The sequence below is a fragment of the Kogia breviceps genome, chromosome 2 (genome assembly GCF_026419965.1).
Source record: "Kogia breviceps isolate mKogBre1 chromosome 2, mKogBre1 haplotype 1, whole genome shotgun sequence".
Classification (NCBI taxonomy): domain Eukaryota; kingdom Metazoa; phylum Chordata; class Mammalia; order Artiodactyla; family Physeteridae; genus Kogia; species Kogia breviceps.
Genome location: NC_081311.1, coordinates 100,452,352 through 100,468,502, shown reverse-complemented (window position 1 = coordinate 100,468,502; position 16,151 = coordinate 100,452,352). Strand labels below are relative to the sequence as shown.

Here is a 16,151-nt window from a genome sequence, read left to right as displayed (position 1 = left end):
CCGCGTACCGCAAAAAAACAACAAAAAACCCATCGAGGAGCCAGAGTTCGCTCTTCTGCCCCTCCCCCACCCCAAAATAAAAGCAACTGAAGCCCAACGCGGGAGACCCCACCTTGTGGGACCCAGGAGAGCAAAGTGGTAGCGGCTTGATCACGCCCTGAAATGTATCTCCAAATCCAGCCCTCTGTGGACCCTGGAGAAGGGCTCCACACTTGCCCCGCGTGTCCGGTCCTCCAGCTCCAGCCGCTGTCCTGTGCCCCCTGACCCCCTGCCATTCTGCCCAGGACCACCAGCTGGTGTCCCATGCAGGAGGGAGAGGGGAAAGAGAGGAAGGAGAAGAGGAGGGGGGAGAGGCCACAGCAGTGAGAGGCCCGCATACCATAAAAAAAAAAAAAAATCACCTACTTCAAACTGCTCACCTTACAGATGTTGTCACAGAAACCCAGAGAGGTTAAACAATTTGCCCAAAGCCACACAGCTCCCCACCTGAGCCATGACTTCTAGTTTAATACTCTTCCTTCTGCTTTATTCCCACCTGGACCCTGGTTCCCTGTGCTGCCATGAGCACTACACACTGCTAAGGATAAAGTGAAGTTCTTGGTCCTCTAAAAGGGAAGGTGTAACAGGAGAACAAACCTGACTCCATATTTATGGCGAGCTGCGTCTGACCAGCAGAATAACAGTCACCACACGCTAGATTCTTCTCGTATCACACTTTATTGGAGTACAGCTTGGTTATGGAAAGATGGAAGGAAGACCCCGCAGCCTTAACGGCAGCTGCCTATATAAGATTCGGGGTACTGTGCAAGTCTCTGACTGGTTCATATCGAAGGCATGGCCACGCGTCACCTTCGGACTGGTTACTGCTTCAAAACCTTGTTAGCATATTCTAACGCATGCGCACTGGCTACAGGATGGATGACTCAGCTTTTCCTATCCTGCTTTGCGGCAACGCTTTGCCGCGCCCCACATCTCCCCCTTATTTATTTACTATAGCACAGTGAAGTTTTGCCAGTACGCATGCTCACACCATGGTGTGCTCACGGTTCAACAGCAGTTTTTCACTGGCACATCTACGACACCCTCCTGCGTGCAAGGCCAGCATCGGGCTGCAGGGTGCTAGGGCTGTCTAGACGTAAAAAGAGCTCCCTATGGAGGTGCAATGGCAGCAAAGCCTCTCCGTGCAAGGGCAATCATCTGGGATTATTCAGGGCAGAGAGCCAGGCTGCAGGGGAATCACCTTCACTGATAGCCAAAAGCGCCTGAGTGAGCAGAACCTTATCTCGACGCGCTCGGATACGAATTCGACAGACCAACCAGAGACATAGCACAATCCCAAACAGGCAGCAGGCTGCAAACATAGCTACTCCCACCCACTCTTTGAAAAAGGAGAAAGCAGAGGAGAGCCAAGAGGTAAAGTCCCCGAAAGTAACTGGCTCCAGTTTGGTAGCATTAAGCCGCAATATTTGAATCTTCTGTTTCAGTATCATCCGTTCCGCCTCTCGGGACCAATTTCCCGCTAGGAATCCTCCGATCAATCTGCTTTTATTGAGTGCATCTGGAACGAGAAAAGGTGTGACACACACATGGCCTACATGCTGCATGCAGCCCACTTGTATGAGGCCATATAAATCATCCATGGCCTCTTCCAATAGATTGATTCTTTCATTGGTAGCTAAAATGCCACTCAAAATATGAGCATCAAATCGAGTCTGTTCTTCCAAAATCTGTGAAGTTTTCGTCACAATTTCATTGATTTCTTCTGCGGCCTTAACTTGGCTCGCCATTGCTACACCTGCGGTAACCGCTGCGGTGGCAGAAATGGCTATTGCTGTGACAATGGCGGCAGTAATGCCAAAATCTCTTTTAATACGAAGCAAATTTAAAATGGGGAAATTATTTGGATCTGCTTGAATCGGAATAGGTACGAAAGTAGGCACCCGCACCACGATGGCAGTGGTAACCTAAGTCCCATTCCAACACTCAGACAGCCAGCAGTGGCCAGACCTCGTGCAATTTGCACTGTCATTAGTAAGCAGCAGCACAAAGGGCGATTTCACACAAACCGCTGCTGCTGATCTGGTGTAATTATACACTGATTCATATTTTTTCATGATCTTAAGTTTATATCTGGTCCCATTGGAATGTCGCACCGTCCCGGAAACATTGTAATAGGTACCATTACTTTGCTGCAACATGGCCAAAGCAGAGATATCCATGCTGGCCCCCACTTCATTAATCAACAGCCAGGAGTAAAATGGCCACCCTTCAAAAGCCCAACTCTCATTAGTGATTTTATTCTTTCTACCCATATAAGACTTCAAATCAGGGGAAAATCGAAAACCTGAGCTAATTTCATATTTCGCTAGGGTTCTATCTTGACATTGGGTGAAAATCGGGGGTGATGCCGTATCTGGCTCACAGTAGGGAGCAACAATGGTCCTATTAGCCAGTACACAAGAAGAGTTTTTCCTTACTGGAACTATGCCTGTATGCTCCAAGGCAAAGGTAGTGACATTTGCCTCGTCAGTGCCATTGATTCCCGTACCCTGACCTTGTCGGGCTCCAGAGGCAATCTGCTGTAACGCTTCCGTCAAAACCTTTAATGGAACTATACTATGCCTTAGTGGGCTTTCCCACGCCTGTAATATTCCTTTTTTCAAAATAATACAATCCTTGTCAGTATCGAAACTGAAACAAAGACTTCTGTTCAAAACTATATTACTAGCATTATAAGACACCCAATCAAGCTTCAATGGCGTGGTGCATGCCGCATTCATGTCACAGCTAGTGGAATACAGCATAGGGAGCACTCTACTCTGGGAATGCACCGGCATGGGAACTGGCCAGGTCCGGCTGATTCCCCAAAAGGTCAGGTTCTCTGCCTTGAGCAAGGGAAGAAATATCACGATTATCCATTGTTGCATCATCCGTGCGACACTCGGCATCCCTTTCGAGTTTCTCTTCCACGCTCCGTGTCAATCTTGACGGCACCCAAATCGGGTCCTGATCCTGTGGAGAGACACAAAGAGATCCCCTGGATCGAGCAATAACGCGATCCGGGCCTTTCCATTGGTTGGATAATACATCTTTCCACATCACTGTACTATATTCTTTATGAGTCAATGCCACATGACGCTCTGCAGCAGTTTTATCATCATCATGCACATTCAAAAAATTTATAGTAAATAAGGCAAGTGATAATCTCTGTTTGGGGGTGCAGTTCTCTGCTATTCCCCCTTTTTGTTTAAATAATAGTTCTTTGAGTGTCCGATTGGCACGCTCTATAATCCCTTGGCCTTGTGGGTTATAGGGCAAGCCAGTAACATGCAGCACCTGCATTCGTTGACAAAAAAGAGCAAAACTTTTAGAACTATAGGCTGGGCCATTATCCGTCTTTATCTTGGTGGGCTTACCCCAGGCTGCCCAGGCCTCAAGGCAATGGGTAATAACATGGTGAACCCGTTCCCCAGAGAGGGGAGTTGCATGAAATACTCCCGAGCAAGTATCTACCGACACATGTACATATTGTAGTTTTCCAAACGAAGAGACATGAGTGACATCCATTTGCCATAACTCATTTGGAGCAACACCTCTGGGATTAACACCAACATGTTGGGCAGGCAAGAACTGGGCGCAGGCAGAGCAACTTTTCACAATGTGTCTAGCTAATTCCCTGGTAATATGAAATTTTTTTCTTAAGACAGTAGATGACACGTGATATAGGTCATGAAATTCTTGAGCTTGCATTACGGGATCCAGCGCTACCAAAACACGTGTAGCCAGGTCAACCTGCTCATTTGCTTTTGCCATAGGGCCAGGCAACAAGGAATGTGCTCGAATATGGGTAATGTAAAAGGGCTGCACACGCGACAATATCTGTGACCTTATCCCTGTCAATAGGGTCGCTACTGTACTAGATGATTTCACATAGGGTATAATTTCCAAGATTTTTACTGCATTCACTACATATAATGAGTCAGAAATTAAATTAAAGGGCTCCTGAAAGCGTCTAAAAACTTCCAACACCACCTGACATTCTACAACCTGAGGAGTGCCGGGTCGATAGTGCATAACCACCGGCTGTTGTCCTTGGACCATATAAGCCCCTCTTCCTGATTTAGATCCATCTGTGTAAATGGTTAAGGCATCATCCAAGGGCTGTTGCACAGTAACTTTTGGAAATATAACAGGTTGTTGAATCATGAACTCCAAAAGCTCGCTTTTAGGCAAATGATTATCAATTACCCCGGAAAAGGTATAAATAAGAATAGCCCATTCAGAGGTAGTTGCAGTTAAAACCTCTATTTGATTTTTCGTATAGGGGACTACAAGTCTGTCTGGTGAGTTTGCAAAAGAGGAAACACATTGTTTAATACCTAATAGAGCTACCTCAGCAACCATGGATGGATAGTGCGACAGGGTTCTCATCCCCACAGATTTAGTGTGGATCCAAAGCAAGGGTCCATTTTGCCATAGAACACCAGTAGGAAACCCCAAGGTGGGGAGAACACACATCCAAATAGGCAGGGTAGGCTCACAGCGCAGCAATTGTGCCTTCATAAGGGCCTGTTCCACCTTATGGAGTGCTTTCCGAGCTGCAAGAGTCATGCGACGCGGGGAGTTAAGATCAGGATTGCCTTCTAATATTTCAAACAAAGGCTTCAATTCCAATCGAGTCAAACTTAAATATGGTCGAACCCAATTTATGTCTCCTAAAAGCCGCTGGAAATCATTCAAAGTGGTTAAGCTACTGGTCCGGATTTCAATTTTTGGGGGAGTAATTGTAGTCTCATCAATAGTGGTCCCTAAAAATTTTATGGCATCTCCTTTTTGAATCTTTTCTGGGGCAAGAAACAAACCTTTCGTTCTCAAATGTTCAGTTAATTCACCTAAAACGTTATCAAGTAAATCCATACTACAGGCCGCTAATAACACATCATCCATATAATGGATGATTCTTACCCCGGGAAATTTGTCTCGTACAGGTTGCAAAGCCGTGTCAACATACAGCTGGCACATAGTGGGACTGTTAGCCATGCCTTGAGGAAGCACAACCCATTGATATCTCCGATCAGGCTTTTCATGATTAACAGAGGGTAGGGTAAAAGCAAATCTCTCTTTATCCTGCCTATTCAACGGAATAGAGAAAAAACAGTCCTTTATATCTACTGCTATAATTGGCCAGCCTCGCGGGATGGCTGTCAACATTGGCAACCCGCGTTGTATGGGACCCATGACCTGCATTTGTTGATTTATTGCTCGCAGATCATGAAGCAAACGCCATTTCCCTGACTTTTTCTTAATAACAAAAATGGGAGTATTCCAGGGTGAATGAGAGGGTTCTAAATGCCCCAACTGTAACTGTTCTTCCACTAGCTGTGATGCTGCCTCCAGTTTTTCCCTTGATAGAGGCCACTGAGGTACCCACACTGGTGTCGTGGTCGTCCAAGTAATCGGAATCATTAACTCAGTGACCCCTGGGAAAAACCCAACCCTCGATGATGAGGATTCCCATGGGCTTCTATAGGGGCAATAATCCCTTGTAACCTTTTTCCTAACCCTCTATCTGGTATGAACCCTGACTTCAACATAATTTGTTGAGAAACCTCAGAATAATCATTAGTAAGCCTAAGTTTCAATTGACTCTGTACATCTCTTCCCCATAAGTTAAGCGGTAAACCCTCAACCACGAAGGGACGAAACTTCCCTCTCTGATCTCCTGAGATCCAGGTCAATTCTTTGGAACTAATGTGAGGGGCCTGTGCATATCCTAGCCCCTGCAACGTCTGGGAAGATCGTTGCAAAGGCCAGGACCTTGGCCAAAACTTGAGGGTGATGATGCTACGGTCTGCCCCAGTATCCACTAATCCGGGAAATATCTTCCCTTCAATCTTCAAATCCAACATTGGACGATCGTCAAGAGACAATGACAAAAGGGCAAAATCAACTCCTGTAGATCCAAAACCGTTAGCTCCCCGCTCCTTAGGGCATGCAGGATAATTCTCATGGAGAGATGATAAAACTAACAACTGAGCAATCCGATCCCCAGGATTTATGATACTTACCCCCCTAGGGAATTGACACATCACTTTAATGAGTCCAGTATAATCGGGGTCAATTACTCCAGGTTGGACTATAAGTCCTTTCAAAGTAGAAGAGGAACGGCCAATCACCAACCCAACTGTTCCCTTTGGCAGTGGTCCACTCATGTCTGTACTTACAGGTTGTATACCCATAGATGCTGTTAATACCATTCTGGAGGTGGCACGGAGGTCCAGCCCTGCGGATCCTGTCGTGGCTCGCCTTGGGGTCGGGGTGGCTGGAAAGTCACATTCTCGTGGGCCCCAAAACCTTTTGGGCCCTGGGACCATGGGCCCGTTCTCCCGTTTTTTGACTCGGAAGCATAGGTGGATCTAGGGTTAACTGCAGATGCAACAGGCTGAATAACTTGTCCAGTTATATCTTTAACAGATCTACATTCGTTGGCCCAATGCTTTCCTTTTTTGCATCGGGGACAAGTCCCTGGTATTTTCTGGGGCGAAGACATTTTAGGCCTCGCGCCTAAATTTCTACATTGCCTTTTAATGTGCCCAGACTGTCCACATTGGAAACAAACCCCTGATTTCACGGTACCAGTTGTATTTCGGGCGGCGGCCATAACTGCTGCAGTAAGACCAGTGTTAGACAATGGCCCGCCTATTTCTCTGCACATTTTCATCCAGACATCTAAAGGCTTTCCTTTTACTGGTGTGATTGCTCTACGACATTCCTTCGTGCATTGCTCATAAATCAATTGCTTCACTAATGGCATAGCATCTTCTACACTACCAAAAATCCTACCAGCAGCTTCCATCATTCTGGCTACAAAGTCAGAAAATGCTTCTGTACTGCCCTGTATGATCTTAGTCAGGTTTCCTGAAACTTCTCCTTTATTTGGGAGGGCACGCCAGGCCTGCATACCAATTTGGTTTATTTGGCCATAGACCTCCACAGGAAACACTGTTTGGTTATTCAACCATTGACCTTGCCCTAATAACATATCAACATTCCAGGCAGGCTGCCCATGAGCGGCATTCTCCCGCGCCTGACCATATGCCAAGTCAGTTAAAATGGATTTCCAGTCCAGATACTGCCCCATTGATAAGCAAGCACGCGCAACGTCCTGCCAATCTGTGGGCGTCAATGCATTTCGGGTAAGGCGTTGCAATAACATCAGAGTATAATTAGCAGTGACTCCATATCCTCTGGCAGCCTCTGCAAGATCCTTGATTATTCTATGATCTATCATCTCATAATATCTCTGACGAGTGGCTGGATCCTCAAATGCAGGAAAGGCCATGGGCACCCGAGACCATGCCTCCCGAGGGATAAAAGTACATTTTAATGGTCCTTGAGGTACACAGGGGGCATTAGCGGCTGAAGCAGGGGTCTGTACAAGCGCGGAAGCTCTTGCTGCAGCGGGGGCATATAATGGCGGACGAGCACACGGGGAACTCCCATACTGTCCCCGTTCATACTCTGCAGCTGCCTCTTCTAAAGCTGCCTCTTCTTTGGGACTCAATTCTTCCTGAGATAAATGTAAAGCTTTAAACTCATCTAAGAGCGGATACAATCCTGGCGCCGGCCCTTGTTTTTCTGCTTGTTTTTCTTCTCTTCTTCTTGGATTTTTAGGCCTATTTACAGTAATCCCTACATTTTCGCCTTCTGACGCACTATCTTGACACATACTAAGAGCCTTGCGTCCCCGTTGAATTATATCCTCACATCCTCCCCCCTTGAGACACGAGTGTATCAACCTCCACAACGGGAGGGTGCCCCGAGAAAGCTCTCCCAGCTTACTGTGCTCAGTTAGATCTCTTCCGAGTTTTTCCCATGATGGAACAGTCAAGCTGCCAGATACTGCAAACCAGGGTGCAGCGCCATTAATATCTTGTAATAACTTGTTTATGGTTTTCTGTGACAGCTTAAGTCCCCGATCTCTCAATAAGGCTTGAATGGGTTCATGAAACTCAATGGCAGGTTCGACAGATGAGCTATTCCCCATACTGCCGTTTCCTACTGAAAGCAGCTGGAGAATACTCGAACTGTTTACCGACCAGGGGTGAGCACTCGGCCACGCCGACAACACACAAAGGAAGAACGCGAGGACAACAAAAGGGACAAAAGTGAAAGCGAAAATTTACCTGACTGGACTACTTACCGACGGTTCACTCCGTGTGTCGAGTTCTGAATCGGTCCTCCATGCGGGGTGCAACGTTCCCGGGTTTCGGCACCACTTATGGCGAGCTGCGTCTGACCAGCAGAATAACAGTCACCACACGCTAGATTCTTCTCGTATCACACTTTATTGGAGTACAGCTTGGTTATGGAAAGATGGAAGGAAGACCCCGCAGCCTTAACGGCAGCTGCCTATATAAGATTCGGGGTACTGTGCAAGTCTCTGACTGGTTCATATCGAAGGCATGGCCACGCGTCACCTTCGGACTGGTTACTGCTCCAAAACCTTGTTAGCATATTCTAACGCATGAGCACTGGCTACAGGATGGATGACTCAGCTTTTCCTATCCTGCTTTGCGGCAACGCTTTGCCGCGCCCCACACATATTGTATCTATTCCTTTAGCTCTAACCCTTGTGCTCTGTTGCCTGTGCTTAGTCATGCTGGCTCTGCACCTTCTGTAAAAGAATGTTGCCTAGAGCCTGAAATATACAGGAGAGCCCATTCTCAAGGCTTTGACTTTCAAAGGTATAACACTTTTCCATTCATAAAGAGATTAAAAAGTTGCAGAACAGAGATTAACATTTGTCTTGATGGAGGTTTATAGGAACACTGTGACCTGACCTACACAGACAGCTGCAAGAACAAAGGATTCCAGCACCCAGAAGTTTGCAACAATGAACCACACACCCTCCCCTTTTAGTATAAAAGAAGCCTGAATTCTAACTTGAGTAAGATGCTTCTTTGGGACACTAGTCCACCACCTTCTACATCTGCTGGCTTTCTGAATAAAGTCGCTCTTCCTTGCCCCAACATCTTGTCTCTCGATTTACTGGTCTGTCATGCAGCAAGCAGTATGAGCTTGGGCTCAGGAACAAAGGGGCATCTGCAATATGGAAAGTCACCAGTACAGAGAGCAGCATCAAATTCTGAATGAGAGGTCAAGGATCATTCACTTGCTCCATCCCACATACAGCAGCATTTTTAGTCTCAGATTTTTTCTTTTGCAACCTCTGCTTCTTTCTAATAGCTCAGGCAGGGCTCAGCCATTCCTACCAGCTTCTACAACATATGCACACCCATCTAGTACCAAACCACTGAAAGAGGAGGCCAACAGGCCTTATTTGGACTGGAGACTGAACGCTAAAGCACACAGCAATGGGTTGATAAGCTCTTCTCCACACTACACCATCCTGTCCTCCATCTGAAGGAAGAGGCCTGGGCAGAGGTCAAGCCAGTCTCTCCCCTCCCTAACTACTCCCAAGTCCAATTTCCCAAAGCCCAGGTGCCCTGCCTAGTTAATTTCTATCAAAAACAGAATCTACCATTAACACACTCAGGACAGTTTATGCCATTCTCATTGGAGACCATGAAAAGATATTTATTTTATTCATTTATTTGGTCATCAAACATTTCAACAGCTACTGTATTATGTGCCAGGTAATGAGCATACCAAAACAAATAAGTGAATTATAAAGAATGTATCTGCCAGCTAAGACATCTGAGTAATCCATTAATAGCATTTGTTTCAAAATCCCCAAAGCACAGAAGCTTTCTCATTCACCATCACCCCACCCCAACTGATATTTAATTCAAAGAAATGCTTTGAAGAACATGTCATTATCAGCTTTTTAATTAAGAGGAAAGGTTTTTTCAAGGCAAACTTGATCTTTTGACCAGCCAAACAGTGTTTTCCATAAACATTTTTAAAAAAATGAAAACAGCAGGCAGGTTCAGACTGCTGTCTCATAGTTAGAAAGAAGGTTGAGGTGATGTGTTCACTGCTTTCTTAACACCAGGAGGAAAGGCTGCTTCTAAATTTAAAGTATTCTGAATGTTTTGATGTGAGAAGGAAGCAAAACATGTAAGACTCCATCAAAAATCTCTTTTGGAGGAGCTCAGAAGAGCCCAGTGCGATTTTTTTCCAGGACTCAGGAGCACAATGAATTAACTTGGTTGAGCATAAACCATTTTGCTTCCACTTTCATTTGTAACAAGTTCATTCATTTTGCAAAGTTAATGACCCTAACATGTGTTAGCTGGGCTTCTGGAACTTTCCCCAGTATCCCAAAACTCCTTCCTTATAAGGCATTAGAAAGTACCCTTTTTAGTATAAAAAGGGACACTTTAGTTTCTCATTTACCCAAATATCTAATTTTTGAGTGAGGAAACTGAGGCCCAGAGTGTTTTGCTGAAGAGCACACAGCTAAAGAGCACTAGAGCCAAGACTAAAATAAGTCCCTTAACTCCAAATTGAGTTACACTTAAAGGAGCCCATTAAATAATTGTAGTCCTTGAAATTTACATGAGTCTACAGATTGTTAAGGGCCTATTATGCGCCAGGTACTTTATATATTTTTTTTTCTTTAAATCCTCCCATAAAACCTCCAAGATAGGGGTCATTAAACTAAACACTAAAGTGTTTAAATAATGCCAGTATGTAGCACTTACAGTAAACCAAGTACTTCCTATATATTTTCTCCAATTTGAACAAAAATCCTGCAAGGTATCATCATCCCTGTTTTACAGATGAGAGGCTTGGTTCTCTGAGAGATGAAGCAAATTGCCAAGTTCACAAAGCTAGGAAATCATGGTGATGGATCCAAATCTTCCCCCGAAAGACTTACTGTATCCCACAGAACACCCCCCAAGCATTAGGTACTTGACTCCAATAACAGTGCAACTAGTCAAGTCATCTGGGGCTTCCAGGTAGGGCCAAGCACTCGGTAGTGTAGTGGTGCCACATGAAGCGACCTTGCATTAGGGTCTACCTGAAGCTTAGCTTGTCAAAGTCAAAAACCTGACCCTATCATTTCATGTAGGGTTGGCTTGTGTCCTTAAGACAGATTCACATTAGCAATGTCACAAGATAATAAGCAGATAATTATTATTATGATAATAATATTGATAACTATCATTTATTGAGTATATGTTGTATATGATATGCTTTATGTCCATTATCTCTAGTTATTATAGACATAGACCTATATGCCTAAGAGACAAACCCCATTTTCCACTCAGGACACATCCTTATGTTGAATCGTGGTGCTTAAGGGTATCCTAAAGAATATGAACAAAGAATTGTCACAGAAGAAGGTGAGGGTCTTACCTCATTCTGCAGTAATCTACTCAATATCCTCTAATGAAGGATCATTGCCAAAAATTGATTTTCCTTACATAAGTTATATGTATTTGACAGGCTTAGTCTAAAATCAGAACTGGTAATATGATAATCAGTACTCAAATACTGACTAAGTTTATTTTTTTGTGCTCCTTAATAGTTATGACAAAAATGTATGCTATGATGCCTAAAGCAATAATCTGATAAGATTTTGAGAAATTTGTCTGTGTCATCATGTAATAACATTTTTACAAATCTCATCATAACACATGTTACTCCTCAGAAGACTTAAGCAGTTAGGCAATCTCTTCTGTTGCTATTTGATTTTGACAATTTTTTTGTCCTGGTATTTTTGGAATGAAACAGTGTGTTAGGCCAAGGGAGATATATCCCATCTTACTACACAGTGGCACCAACATCTCATTTTTATTCACAACAGCAACCAAGACCAACGTCATTCAAAAAATTAGAGACAGGAACTTATTTGGGAAGTGCCTCAAAAGCCACCCACTCTTTTGCAGCCTTTGGTCTCTTCTGGATGGCTCTGTTATGTAAGATCACAACCATAGGAATGAACTAGGACATATCAAGTAGAAGCCACTGGTCCTAAAAGACGGCTAAATAAAGAAGTGTGAAGTCTCCAGTGTAAGTCCATCCTCCTACCCCTCTAGAGAAAAAAATATTTCCAAGTACTGGCTCTGGGTCCATGGAGACATTTCCTATAGACATGGAGACATTTAACATGATGATCAAACAGAAGGTCCAATGCAATATAAATGTCAAGAGTAGGTTCTATCACCCTCCTACACTGTTGGTGGGATTTTAAATTGGTGCAGTCACTATGGAAAACAGTATGGAATTTCCTTAAAAAACTAAAAATAGAAATACCATATAGGGACTTCCCTGGTGGTGCAGTGGTTAAGAATCTGCCTGCCGATGCAGGGGACACAGGTTTGAGCCTGGTCCTGGAAGATCCCACATGCCTTGGAGCAACTAAGCCCATGTGCCACAACTACAGAACCTACACTCTAGAGCCCGCGAGCCACAACTACTGAAGCCCATGTGCCTAGAGCCTGTGCTCTGCAACAAAGACAAGCCATCACAATGAGAAGCCCTCACAGCACAACAAAGAGTAGCCCCTGCTCGCCACAACTAGAGAAAGCCTGTGTGCAGGAACAAAGACCAAGAGCAACCAAAAATAAATAAATAAATAAATAAATAAATAAATAAATAAATAAATAAATAAATAAATTTTAAAAAGAAAGAAATACCATATGATCCTGCAATCCCACTCCTGGGCATATATCCAGAGAAAACTATAATTCAAAAAATACATGCACCCCAATGTTCATTGCAACACTATTTACAATATCCAAGACATGGAAATAACTTAAATGTCCATCGACAGATGAATGTATAAAGAAGATGTGGTATATATACACAATGGAATACCACTTAGCCATAAAAAAGAATGAAATAATGCCATCTGCAGCAACATAGATGGACATAGAGACTATCATATTAAGTGAAGTAAGTCAGAAAGAAAAAGACAAATACCATATGATATCACTTATATGTAGGATCTAAAATATGAACAAATGCACTTATCTACAAAACATAAACAAACTCACAGACATAGAGAACAGACTTGCGATTGCTAATGGGGATGGGGAGTGGGGGAGGGATGGATTGGGAGTTTGGGATTAGCAGATGTAAACGATTACATATATTGATAGAACTGTTTGGCCAACCCAATAGAATGGAAACAACAAGGGCCTACTGTATAGCCCAGGGAACTATAGTCAATATCCTGTGATAAACTGTGATGCAAAATAACATGAAAAAAATGTGTATATATGTATAACTGAATCACTTTGCTGTACAGTAGAAATTAACACATTTCAAATCAACTATACTTCAGTAAATTTTTAAAAAAGAATAGGTTCCATCTCATTCCTCTTCTTGAGCCAATAACTCATAGCTAATTAGCTGAGAAGGAGCTGTTGGATTCACTCATGATAAGGGCCCTGCATTGTTGTCAAAACTATATACCCAGATAGTAGAAAAGCTATAACCAAAATGTTGGCTGAGGTTATATACAGGAAAAGATGTAGACAGGATGTAAAAGCCAAGTCATTAGAGTCATAAATGGACCAAACTCAGACATGACACAGCTCTAAATACAGTCTAAACATTAGTAATTTCTGGGAAGTTTTCTGCAGGTTAATTTCATCTATCACATACAGATTCTTATATCTTATCTTGACGTACTGAGTTGATTCAGTTTATTTTGAGGACACACATGCCATTTTCTTCTACAGCTACACCAACATACACATACACATATCCAAACAACATTAGTCTCATTCAAAAATTATATACAAACCAACTGAACCTGGGTCTGGGTTTAATCAACCAAAAGTTGTTTGGAAAATTGTCTACTCATTTGCGAAAAAAGTGAACTTAGACCCCTATCTCAAACTATAAACAAAATTAAAATTCCAGGAGGATTAAAGATTTAAGAAAAAAAAAACCCAAGAAAAAAATATCCCCAAACAAAAAAAAACTATAAACATACTACAGATGATACATCTAGCTATGGTGACCTGAAAAGGTTGGAAGAACCTCTCCCCAAGAAACAAGTAACTGAAAAGTGTTTATTCATGAAAATCTACTCAAACTATAGATAATAACAGCAGGAATCTGAGGCTTCTTGCCTGAGGAGCTCTGATCCCCCACCTAGCTCAGATGGCAATGACAGTAGGTTTTACTACTAGGGCAGTGCTGGGTGAGAAAATCTACGGCCTTGCTGCCTGGGTACAGACTTCATTTGGGGCAGAGAGCAAAAACTCTCACTGGTAGTGTTGTTAGTTAAAGTAGCAAAACTAGAAAAAAAAAAAATAGAATGGGGAAAACCTGTAGGTCTGCTAGCCTGAGGCTGTAGTTTCATTTAGGGCAAGTGGCAGACCAACCAGTTTATAGGAAGATCCTAGAAATGAGAAAGCTTTAAAAGGGCTAGATACACTCTCCACACAACTTTGGCTGACTGGGGAGCTACACATGTGCAGAGGAGACTTGAGAGAGCTTAATATAAAGTGAAAGTCGAGGCAGATTTGAGAACTGGCTTAACTTTGAATGCACTCCCCAACCCACAAACAGATTGACTAGCAGAGGGTAGAACTTTTATAGACTCAAGATACGTGAGCATAACTTCTGCCTAAATCATTGGTTGATCACTAAGCTATGCAGACATAGAGGTGACCCCTAGGAAGTCAGGCCAAAAAAATAAAAATAAATTTTAAAAAGTTGAGCAAAGACATCAGTGGCCACATACCACAAAGGCAACAGACTCTACCATTTACAGGAAAGGTACAAAAGTAAAGGGGGCTTCCCTGGTGGCGCAGTGGTTGAGAATCCACCTGCTGATGTAGGGGATACGGGTTCGTGCCCCGGTCCAGGAAGATCCCACATGCCGCAGAGCGGCTAGGCCCGTGAGCCATGGCTGCTGAGCCTGCCGTGTCTGGAGCCTGTGCTCCGCAGCCGGAGAGGCCACAACGGTGAGAGGCCCGCATACCACAGAAAAAAAAAAAAAGTAAAGGAAACAAAAGAGAACCTCATGGGTGACAGTCAGAAACCTCAGGGGTAAAAATCAATATATTACCTAAAACGTCAGTTTTCAACAAAAATTATGAAACATACAAAGTAACAAAAAAGCGTGATCTTGTTCAGGCATAAAAGCAGTCAATACAAATCCATTCTAACTATGCTCAGATGTTAAAAGTAGCAGACAAAGACATCAAAGCAGTTACTATAACTATGCATAAAGAATTAAAGGAAACTTTGTTAAAAGAATTAAAGGAAAATATTGTAACAACAATTCACAATAGTGAATCTTAATAGAGAAATATCAATTATAAAAAGAACTAAATGAAAATTAGAGTTGAAAAGTACAACAAACAAAATGAAAAATGAGCTTGAGAGTAGATGTGAGATAACAAGGGAAAAATTCATAAATTTGAAGATAGATTAATCGAAATTATCCTTTCAGAAGAACACAGAGAAGAAAGATTGAAGGAAAATGAGCAGACCCACAGAGACCCTTGGGACAACAGATAGAATTCCAACACACATGAATTAGGAGTCCTGAAGGAGAGGAAAGAGAAAAAGAGGCAGAAAAAATTTTAAAGTAATAATTCTTGAAAACTTCCTAAAGGTGCTGAAAAACATTTAGTGGCAGGTTCAAGGAATCCAACAAACCTAAGTAAGATAAACACAGAGATTCACACATCATAGTCAAATTGCTGAAAGCCAAAGACAATGAGAAAATCTTGAGTTCAGTAAGAGAAAAATGACTGTCATGTACAGGAGAACAACAACATGTACATCAGCTAACTTTTCATCAGGAAAAATGGAGGCCGCAAGGCAGTAGAATGAAAGAAAGAGTCTTAACTAATATATATAGCAAAACTATCTATCAAAAATGAAGGCAAAATAAAGTCATTTAAAGAAAACAAAAATAGGGAATTTGTAGCCATCAGAACTGCCACCTAAGAAATACTAAAGGAAGACTTTCAGGCTAAAAGAAAATGATAACTTGAATTCACAGAAAGAAATGAAGAGCATTGGAAATTATAAATATTGGGTAAACATAAAAGACTGTATAAACAGGTATTGTTCTCTTTTCTCCCTGAATTTCTTTCTTTTTTTTTTTTTTTTTTTGCAGTATGCGGGCCTCTCACCGCCGTAGCCTCTCCCGCTGCGGAGCACAGGCTCCGGACGCGCAGGCCCAGCGGCCACGGCCCACGGGCCCA

General features: G+C 43.0%; 2 long non-coding RNA genes across 2 annotated transcripts in view; both read right to left on the bottom strand.

Moving 5' to 3' along the window:
- Positions 1–698: 698 nt before the first annotated feature.
- On the bottom strand, positions 699–4,172 carry LOC136793702 (uncharacterized). The gene is made up of 2 exons (XR_010839317.1): positions 2,910–4,172; positions 699–1,558 (listed from the first exon to the last, which is right to left on the bottom strand). It is a non-coding gene; the product is annotated as an uncharacterized lncRNA (long non-coding RNA).
- Positions 4,173–7,587: 3,415 nt separating this feature from the next.
- LOC136793589 (uncharacterized) overlaps positions 7,588–16,151 on the bottom strand; it is a 43,730-nt gene continuing 35,166 nt past the window's right edge. Inside the window, exon 3 of the long non-coding RNA XR_010839092.1 lies at positions 7,588–8,295. This is a non-coding gene — a long non-coding RNA (uncharacterized lncRNA). The remainder of the gene's footprint in view (positions 8,296–16,151) is intronic.